General features: G+C 55.5%; 1 long non-coding RNA gene across 1 annotated transcript; it reads right to left on the reverse strand.

Moving 5' to 3' along the window:
* Positions 1 to 6315: 6315 nt before the first annotated feature.
* On the reverse strand, positions 6316 to 8206 carry LOC306815873. Its single transcript, XR_013777507.1, has 4 exons — positions 7868 to 8206; positions 7094 to 7270; positions 6686 to 6840; positions 6316 to 6459 (listed from the first exon to the last, which is right to left on the reverse strand). It is a non-coding gene; the product is annotated as an uncharacterized lncRNA (long non-coding RNA).
* Positions 8207 to 10748: the final 2542 nt, after the last annotated feature.

Consider the following 10748-nt stretch of genomic DNA (forward strand, 5'->3'; position numbering starts at 1 on the left):
CAGCAGGGCCCTGCAGACAGGCAGGTTTGTGTGGGACAGGTGAGGGCACAGAGGGTGGGATGGGCTCTGTGAGCCTGGCAGGGCTTTCAGGAGGGAAATGTCCAGGCCCAGGGAGATGCTCGGGGAAGGAGAGGGGGCTGGACAGAGCAATGCTGGGGACAGGAGGGCACTGTTGGTGTGTGGGAGGTGCCATGCACAGCTGGGTACAGGAACACTGCCCTGAGTGCCCGGCTGTCTCTGCCCTACCCTCCCAGGCACAGCAACACAAAATCTTCTCTTGTTTCTGCACTCCTCTGGTACTGTCATTGTAAAGTGCTGCTCTCAGGAAGGCTCTGGGATTGCAGCAGTTGAGTCAGGCACTGCCCTTGGGATTCCTGCCAGGCAGGGGTGTTCATGGGAATGGGGTGTCCAAGCTTCCCTGTGACCTGTGAGGCTGAGGGCAAAGCACTCCATGGGAAAGGGGAATGAGCTGAGCCCCCTCCCTGATATCCCATCATGGACACATCTGGGTGTCTCCTTTCTGTGTTCTTCCAAGCTGTGAGCTGCCCTCCTGGATACAAATCTGTGCCAGAGCTTCTTGGAGTTTCCTGAATGTCCCACAGGGAAGTGCAGAGATGCCACAGCTGAGGAAATGCTGTTGGGATTTCCAAGGGAACCGTGAGTGTTCTTGCAGAGAGGGGTGCTGAGACTTGCTCAGAGACCTTTAGGGAAGGTGAGACATTAAGGGATCCCTCTGCTGTGGGCAGGGTCTGGTTCATCCCAGGGTGACACAGGAGTGTGACTGTGCTCTGATTCCAGCCAAAGATGCAAAACCAGGGCAGCTGGGAACTCATCCAGCCCCTCACCTTCCCTAAGCCACAGGGAATCCTTTGTTTCTCACATCTCTCAGTGGCAAACTCTCAGCGCAGCAGAAATGCTGGGGATTTCTGACATCAGAGAAACAGGAATGATGTGTGGGTAGGAAAAAGTTCCCTAAATCTCCTCCCTGGCACCAAGGTCCTTTGGATTTGAGAGTGCAGATGCTACCAAGCTTTTTTGCATTAGGAGCAATTTCACTGACAAATCCTGAATGTCCAGACTTGTCCCTCTACCAAATGGCCCCAAATCCAGGGCAGCGGGGCAGGGATGGCTCCTTGAGAGCTCCCAAGCACAGGCCTAGCTGCTCCTGGCACACTCAGACAGCACAACTGGAGCTCAGTCAGGGACCTGAGTGAAGGTTTTCCCAGAGCAGGAACAAGGGTGGGTGGGTCACAGCGTGACAGTCTATAGGGAATGGCCCAGGTTTGTCTCAAAGCAGCCTCTGCTGACTTGTCACTGTTCTTTATCCATGAACAGGTCCCCATGTTCAGAGATAGCAAATGTCCAACAGCAGCTCCATCAGCCACTTCCTCCTGCTGCCATTGACAGACACACGACACCTGCAGCTCCTGCACTTCTGCCTCTTCCTGGGCATCTCCCTGGCTGCCCTCCTGGCCAACGGCCTCATCATCAGCGCCGTAGCCTGCGGCCACCACCTGCACATCCCCATGTTCTTCTTCCTGCTCAACCCGGCCCTCACTGACCTGGGCTGCATCTGCACCACTGTGCCCAAAGCCATGCACAATTCCCTCTGGGACACCAGGAACATCTCCTACTCTGGATGTGCTGCTCAGCTCTCTTTCTTTCTATCCTTCATCTCAGCAGAGTATTCTCTCCTGACCATCATGTGCTATGACCGCTACGTGTCCATCTGCAAACCCCTGCAGTACGGGACCCTCCTGGGCAGCAGAGCTTGTGTCCACATGGCAGAAGCTGCCTGGGCTAGTGGCTTTCTCTATTCAGTGCTACACACGGTCAATACATTTTCCCTGCCCCTGTGCCATGGCAATGCCCTGGGCCAGTTCTTCTGTGAAATCCCACACATCCTCAAGCTCACCTGCTCAAATTCCTACCTCAGGGAACTTGGGTTCATTGCTGTTATTGCCTGTTCAGAACTTGGTTGTTTTGTGTTCATTGTTTTCTCCTGTGTGCAGATCTTCAGGGCAGTGCTGAGGATCCCCTCTGAGCAGGGACAGCACAAAGCCTTTCCCACCTGCCTCCCTCACCTGGCTGTCATCTCCCTGTTTATCAGTACCCATATATTTGCCTATCTGAAGCCCTCCTCCATCTGCTCCCCAATCCCTGGATTTGGCACTGTCACTTCTGTACTCAGTGATGCCTCCTGCCCTGAAACCCCTCATCTACAGCCTAAGGTACCAGAAGCTCAAGGATACCCTGAGGAAAGAGACGACTGGATGTTTTTCAGAAGTTAAAAACTTTGTATTTTCCTCTTCAGAGCATTTAATGTAACACATTACATGCCAAGTGTGCCTTCTAAAGCCTTTAATAGTGCTATGAAGGTGGGGGTGGGGCGGGGGGAGGGGGACAACAGGGTTTTCTACTTTTTCCTTGTAATCATTTTCACACTGAAAATGGAGTCATCTTCACATACTGAGTTCATGGTCTACCTCTTTACTCACAGATTGTGTAAATTAGGAATCATGCTCTGTGCATACTTAAATAAAGTGAATGTTCTTGCAGAGATGTATTTGCCAAAAATCTTCCCTCTCTTACCTCTCCTTCAGCTGCAGGGGCAGTGTCTGTGTGCAGAGGTCAAGAGAAAAAGAGTCCCAGCACAGCAGCACTGCCAGAGAGCAGCAGCCCTTGGGTCTTTTGAGGGCTATACTTTCTCCATCTCCACCCCTGAGGAGATGACAAGGACAATTTTATTGTCCTTGTCCAAGACCTGAGTGCTCTGGCAGCTCAGTCCCTGTATTGCATTGTATCTGTGGCGTGACCAAAGGCAGGTACAGGCCATGGGCATGACTGGGACACAGCCAGGCTGCAGCACAGCAGTTCCACCAGCAAAGGGGATTTGCTCAGTGCAGTGCCCAAAGGCTTAGGTCTTTTTACTAAGCTAGTCTCCAGGAGAAACCCAAGGAATGGGTTTTGCAGAGTCTCACTGCTTTGCTTGTTTGTCCCTGGAGTCAGTGCGATGAGATCAGGGTTCCACTGTGGTATTTCAGGGACTGAGGGCAGGGTCAGATGTTTGTGTTTTGTGTTAGTGGTCAGTGGCCATGGAAGTGACAAATGCCCTCCAAGTCACCTGCCTGGGACTCTGAAACTGTGATGGCTCTGGTGGCAGGTGAACGCTTTCCTGTAGGAAATCAGAGCCTGCCAGGAGAGCACAGAGGATCTGCAGGGACAGCCCATCCCATCAGGTCAGCAGCAAATGGAGCCCTGAAGCAAAATCCTGTCCAGTGTGGGGTCACCCAGAGACCAAGGAGTGAATGTCTGCTGTGACCCAGGAGAGCTCTGCAGCCCCAGGGACACAGCAGGCACACAGAAGGGAGTCTGGGCACTGACTGCTTTGAGCTACAGGGACCTTCCCCAGGAGGATGCAGGGCAGCCTCAAGGCCATCTGGCAGCCCTGGAACAAGGCAGGCTCCTCTGAGCCCCTCCACAACCCTATCAGAGCCTGTGTGGGAAGGGGTCAGTGCAGGGAGCACCATCAGCTGCCTCTGTGTCCCAGGCTGAGCAGCAGAGCCCAGCAGAGGTAGCCCAGGGCCCCAGGCAGCACAGCCCCCGTGCTCTGCAGAGCAGCAGCCCCAGCTCAGGCTCTGGGAGCAGGGCAGGGGCTGCAGCAGTGGCTGCTCAGGCCAGCACAGACGTGTTCCCTGGCACAGGCTGTGTGGGCAGCTGGAATGTGCCAGGAGCAGAGCAGGAGCCCCTGGGGTGCACAGGAGCCCTCGCAAGAGGCTGCCTGTCCCTGGGGCAGCAGCAGCTGCCTAAGGAACCCTGGGGCCAACTCTCTGCTGCTGTGCTGTCAGCAGGGCTGGCCCTGGGGCTGCAGGAGCTGCCCAGGCTGAGCATCTGCTGAGCATTCCAGACACAGAGTGGCTGTCCCTGACCTGCAGTGCATCCAGTTGCTGCTGCAGGAGGTAACCATGACTATGTCACCTGCACTGTTGGGCTGGGGCAGGGACAGGGAGAGGAAAAGAAGGAACCCTTGGTAATGTAAGTCTCTGCAGTGTCAGAATTGTCCCCATGGTTCCATGGAGCCCCACAGTCTCACAATGGTCTCCTCGTCACACCAGGCCCCACAGTGTCACAAGGCATCTTTGGTTCTATGGGGCCCACAATATCTGCTTTGCCACTGGGCAAGGTCAGCACCGAAGATACGGACACCAACTTAAGGAACAGGGTAATTTATATAACGCAAAAGTGTAAAGAATTAAAAAAAAAAAAGCTGGCTGGGCACAAGTGGGGCAGCACAGCAAACAGGGAGCCTGCGAGTCTCTTCCAGAGACTGCTCTGCCTGAACATCTCAGCCAGCAGGAAGGAGCTGCTCCACACGGGAACCAGGAGCAGAAGACACTCCTATTTTATGGCATGTTTTTGTCCCAGTCTGGGGTTTCTCCTTTGCCCCGAGATCACCCCAGAGGGACATGAATGTGGTTCAAACCCTGGTTTTCCCTGAAGCTGCCGAAGAGAGACTGCCGAAGACGGTTTTCTCTTTTTCCAAGGACTGTTTATTATTTCTTATCTCTGGGACCTTTTGCCTGGCCAGCAGCGGTCTGCTCAGCCTGGCATCCATGGTGGAATCTGCCTGGTGAAGGCAGGGCTTATCTTATATAGTTTGTATTACGTATTTCATGTTTACAAAGTTTTCCCAATACAATACAGTTTTATTAAATGATCCAGCCCTGACCCCATCCAATCCAAGAGTGCCAACGTGTCACCCAACATGGATGACATGGAGAAGAAGGAGGAAAAGGTGTCCACCCCCCAAATTCTCCATCTTGGCCACGTGTCCCTTCTCATAAACATTCAAGAAAACCTATTTATCTATGTTCTAACAATCTAATTTACACTTCACTAATTTTGGCAGCTTGTTTCCATTCTCCTTGTGCTGACAACTTCCCCCAGGGGTTAGAATTCAGCACCTGTGACACCAGGGTCTCACTCAGAGGTCTTTGAGACCTTTGCCAGGGGGGTTTTGAAACCCCCAAGGAGGCCAGGGGTACGCCCTGGGCTCCCACATGTTTTCTGTTTTAAGCAAAAGAAAAAGAAAAAAGAAAAGAAAAAACCTCTATAAAATGTGAAAGATAAAAAAAAAACCCCAAGTTTGCAGTGAAAAATCTTCTGTAACTTTTAACTCAGTATAATAACTGATCTTTCGCAGCAGAAAACACAGTTATTTAATTTGCAAATGAGTTGATGGCATTGATCCATTTTACTGGCCTCAGTAACCTTTTTTAAAAAGATTTTGAGATTTGTTTCCAATATTGTTATTTTAAATTGTGGTGGAATTGGAGTGAAGCAAGGAGCAATTGTTTTGTGCCCTGCCAGCTCCTGGCAAGACTGGCAATCTAAACTCTGTCACTGCCCAAATCCTTTAGGAGATGCTCTTCCTTCTCACCCTGTGAAAGAGCTGCACATTCCCTTTGAAACTGTCAAGAGCTTCTTAAAGACAGAAAGTCACACTTACAGCTTTTTGCTTGGTTTGGGAGTGCAGAAGGGCAATTCTCCTTCTATCAGCTCCAGGCTGCACTGCCTTAGGAACACGGCCCGCTCACCAGGTTTTGACCACTCGTGGCACTTCTAGAGGAAGAAGAAAGTGCAACTGCACAATTCCAGCCAAAAAAGAATGAAGAGTGGGACATCCTGTGGAAATCCAGAGGTTCAGCTGGTACAGTGGAGAGTGTGGGTTCTTGCCCATTGGGTGTGTGTCCCTAACAGCAAACCCTTGGCCTGCAGGAGCGTCTCACTCACCTGCAAAGCAGAAAGCTCAGGCGGTGTGCTCAGAACGGGCTCGTCTGATGCAAAGCTGTCAGAGCAATAACAGGGCAGAGCGGGCTCAGCCGTGCCCAGGGCTGAGCCCAGCAGAGCCCTGGCAGAGCCCAGAGCAGCCTCAGCATCCACAGAGCCCGGCTGCAAGGAGAGAAACCAGAACCCGCCCGTCAGCTGAAGGCTCCTGTCCCCCATGTCCCAGTTGTCCTCAGTGCCCAGGCCCTGCTGGCTGTGCCCAGAGCTGGGCACAAACCTCCCAGTCACTGCTGCCCCTGGCAGCAGAGCAGGAGGGCAGCACGTGTGCCCAGCCTGCAGCTGCCATGGCACATCCAGCCCCTCAGCAGCTGCCCAGAGCCAAAAAGCAGCTTGGCAGCCTACTGAAGACTTTGTGGCATCCACCCCAGTAAAAGGGGGAACTTTTGGTGTCCGGCCAGGCTGTGCCATGCCCAGATCTGGCAGCTTCCCCCTGGCTGTGAACTCACTTGCAAACGGGACGCAGAGTGTGTCTGTGAAGAAGGTGCCAGAATCAAAGTCCATCATCTTCAGCTGGCCAGGTTGAGGAAGAGATTGTTGTCCTTGAGGTTGTCCTTGGTGTCTCCAGCAGGAGCCCCACCTGGTACAGCTTCTCCAGGGACTCCTTCTCTTGTCCTGGGGGCCAGACCAGGCTGTCAGTGTTCTGCCCGGGGCCCCAGCCCTCGGTGGACCAAACAAGCAAAACTAGGTGGGAAGGTGGCCACCAGTGCTTGCCACCCCAGGTCTCCAGCTCAGCTCCAGCCCAAGAGCTGTGTGTTCCCTTCTGATGACCCCTGCTCAGAGGTAAAGGCAGGCTGGTTTGGACAGCCACTGATTCCCAAGAGATGTGTGGAGCTGTTACTTGCCAGGCCTCTGGATGCAACTGTGCAACGTGCATCTCTCCCATCTTCTAGGGCAGACGAACACCCTGCAGCCAAGGATGGTGGAAAAGGTCTTGTAAGGATGGCCTGTCCAAGGGTTGCATGGACAAACACCTCTTAATAATATCTTGGCACTCTGAAGAGAGAAAGCAGAAATTGCCAGTCAGTTGGAGAAGTTGCCCCTCCCCATTCTCATGCCCAGGCCATGCTGGGTGTGCCCAGAGCTCTGCCTAAACTTCCCCATAGATTGTCTGTTTGGAGACAAGCAGGAGAGCAGGACCTGTGCCACCCCTTCAGCAGCTGCCACAGCAGGATGCTCATGAGCCTGCTGCTGTCTCCCAGCACTGGTATTCCCTCCCAGAGATGCCCAGAGAGGAGGATCCATCCACCTTGAGAGAGCCGTCGTGGGAACAAGATTCGTTCCCAGATCGTCTCCTGGCCCCTCCTGAATGGGTGCTTCCCTATGACCAGGTGGTACAGCAGGAGGCCCAGGGACCAGATCGTTGCTGCCTCGCCGTGGTAGCGTTGGTGGTAGATCCACTCTGGGGGGCTGTAGGACAGAGTTCCTATGGAATACAGATGGAGCTCATCAGGGGGATGCTGCTGCTCCCAGAGCCTGGCCCCAGCATCCCTGGGCATGCAAAGGCTGCCCCAGTGGCACGTGGTGTGACCCGGTGCCCTCTCGCCAGCACGTGGGACTCGTGTACAAACTCGGGGCTGGGAAAGAAGCCACTGGTGCTGGAAGAGGGCAGCAGAAGCCCTGGGAAGGCCTCACCATGACACACAAAAGAAAAACCCACCCAGTGGTGAAGAAAACCCACTCTCTTCCCTGCCAGCCCTCAAAAAATGTTAATAAGCCAATGTAAATGAGGGGAGAAGAGCAGTTCAAGCCCTTCCTCGCCTGGACAGCAAACCAGCTGGGGTACGGGGTCAGACCCCCCCTCCCTGCTACCCCCACGGGGGTTTTTGTTGGCCTAGCTGCCCCAGCTCCAGCCCCAGCCCAGGGCAGAAGGCAGGGCTGGGAGCTGGCTCCACTCATGCCCCCACCCAAATCAACTTGGCTCAAGCATTAATCCCATCCCAGCTGCAACAGGGGGAAGTCCGAGGGCTACACCCAGGCTTGGGCCATGAGATGCCCAGGAGCATCCCTTGGGAGGGCTCACCTGCAAACTGGGTGTAGGCTGCGTCTTGGAGGAAGGTGCCACAGCCAAAGTCGATCAATTTCAGCTGCCCGGTGGCCAGGTCGAGCAGGATGTTCTCAGTCTTGATGTCCCTGTGCAGGACCCCACAGCTGGTGCAGTGCCGCACGGCGTCCAGCACCTGGTGGAACAGCCCTCGTGCCTCCTCCTCCGGCAGGAACCTCCGCTCGGCCAGCACACCTGAGAGGTCCTGGCACTGCTCCAGACGCTCCAGCACCAACAAGAAGCTGTTGGGCAGCTCAACCCACTCCAGGAGCTGAATGACACCAGCACACCCAGAGGACACCTTGTCCAGCAGTACGATCTCCAGGGGCGTAAGGGCACCGTCAGGCTGCGCAAGGACCATGATACCATCAGCGGGGCTGAGGCCGTGCCAGGGCTCTGGGGCTCCTCAGCCAGCCCGGGATGATCGGCACCCCCCGCTCACCCCACGCCTGCTCTCCCTGCAGGGCTCCCAGCGGCTCCCACCCTGCCGGGCCCCGGGTCCTCTCCGCCCGGCATGTCCCGGCTTCTACCGCCGGCCCCGCTCACTCACCAGCTCGCCCCAGTGCTGGATGCGATCCCGTGGCACGCATTTGATGGCAACCTGCGAGCAAAAAGAGGCAGCCAGCTCAGCTTGCCGCCCGCTCCGCCGTGCCCTGGAGTTCTCTTCTACCTCCTCTTTCTCCTCCTCCATCCTCCTCCACCCTCCTTCGCCTGCCGCCGGCCCCGCCACTCACCGGGGCATCGTCCATGAGGCGCGTCCCCGAGAAGACGCTGCCGAAGCCGCCTCTGCCCAACAGCAAACCCAGCCAATACTGCTCCTGCAGGGCCTCCTGCGCCTCCCCTGCAGGTGACACGCAGCCATCAGCGCTTGACCCGGGGCCACACACAGCCCCCGAGCGCTCCCTGAGCGCCCGGGGCCGGGCATCCCCATTCGCCCTGGGCCCCGGCGGCTCTGGGCCAGCGGCCACGCTGCTGAGTGGTGGAGCTCGAGCTGGGGACGCCGCCACGGAGGCGGCGGGAGGGGCCGCGTCGCGTGTGTCCTCTGCAGGTCCTGGGAGAAGCCGGGACTGGGACTGGGACCGGGACCGGGACAGGGGCCGGGGCCGGGGCCGGGGCCGGGGCCGGGGCCAGGGCCGGGACTGGGACTGGACCCCGCGTCAAGGCCGGGGCCGGGACTGGGCTCAGGCCAGGTGGAGCCAAAGGGAGACGATGCCGCCGCAGTTCCAGGCAATGATGCCTGCCCAGCAGCGCCACCTCCAGTACAGCCAGAGCTGGGCGGAGGCGGGACTGCGACGGGATGGACGGGGATGGGGCCGGGGGCGGGGATGGCAATGGGGCAGGGGCAGAGCCGCCCGGGGCCGGGGGTGGGCTGGGAACATGGCGTGGCAGGGGAAGAGGGGAGAAGGGAAGAGGGGGAGAGTGTCGGGGAACGGGACACCGGGGAAGAGGGTGCGGGAATGCGGGAGAGGGAGAGGTGGAACAAGAGATCCAGAGGATCTGTAGACTCGCTGCTGCTGCTGCTGCTGCTGCTGCTGCTGCTGCCGCTGCTGCTGCCGCAACTGAAGCGCCGGGGCCGTTTGTCCATGTGTTCGCTTATCCACGTGTTCACTTGTCCGCGTGTTCGCTTGTCCGCGTGTCCGTTCCACGCTCGCCCCACTCGCCCCATGGCTGAGCCCCGCGCGCCCTGGGGGCAGCCCCTGAATCTGTCCCAGCACGAGAACTTTGCCCTGTTGAGCGAAGCCCCGAGTCCTGACTCCCGCACGGTGACATGGGAATCCCCTGGGTCCCTGCTGTGCATTGGTCCTGCTGAGGCTCAGACACTCTCGGGGCTCATTCCCTGGCTGGAGGATTCCTGCCCGAGCCAAGCACTGCACTTATGTCTCCAGCATTGCTTTCCAACAAAACCAGGGCAAGGCAATCTGTTTGTAGCTTATGGTATTTTAGAGTGTCTAAGACTCACAAGTCATTGATCTTAGAGGTGAGATCCATTTGGACTTAATGGCATGGAGAAGCAGTGCAACACTAAAACACTAGAAAAGGGCAGCATAGAAATAAACACATGGAAACATCTTGGATTGTTTCTTTCCATTTTCATTTCACTTCTGGAAAGCTGTTTCAGTTTTTCAAGAATCTTCTCCACAGTCCTGTCTGCTCTTTTCAAGAGCCTTTCGTGGAGAAGGATGTTGAGCTTCTGTCACACATTGTGGCACCAATGCAGCTTCTCTTGGCTTTCCACACTGTGCATGCAGCACGAGTTCTGCAGCAAAGCAGGACAAATGTTTGGAGAACTTGACAACTTATCCTTTCTTTTCCTTGTGGTCTGGGCAGTTGTGCCATTGGTAAGGTTTTCATTGTGATTGTTCCAAGCTTGGAAAACAGGAGGTGGTACCAGGAATTGTTAGGGAATGCAACCCTGACTGAACTCAGAGAAAGAATCTCCAGAGCCTGCAGCTGGAAGTGGAGAGTTGTGTGATAATCATTCCCGCATCTCCATGGACACCTGCAAAGTAACCTAGACTGTGAAAATGGGCTGACAGATGTAGTTTGTTTCTGTGTTCAGTTTAGATCATTCTACATCTCTTGCACTGGTATAAATCAAGAGCACAATTTGTTAATGATAAGCACTAGACCAAGCTGGACCACCCAGAGTAGACGACAAAAAGAATCTAAAAAGGGGAAATGCAGGTGAACTTTGTGGACTTGGTGAACATTGTCTGCAAGAAGGGTAATTTTTTCTAATAATTTCTAGCCCATTCCTTGTGCTTTTATCCTTCTGAGAAGGCCATTTGCATCCCAGATTCCTCATCAAAGGAGAACCCTATGCTTGTGGAACTGTGTGTCCCTGTTCCTCTGCAGGGAC

Source organism: Erithacus rubecula, assembly GCF_903797595.1.
Source record: "Erithacus rubecula genome assembly, contig: scaffold_265_arrow_ctg1, whole genome shotgun sequence".
Taxonomy (NCBI): Eukaryota; Metazoa; Chordata; class Aves; order Passeriformes; family Muscicapidae; genus Erithacus; species Erithacus rubecula.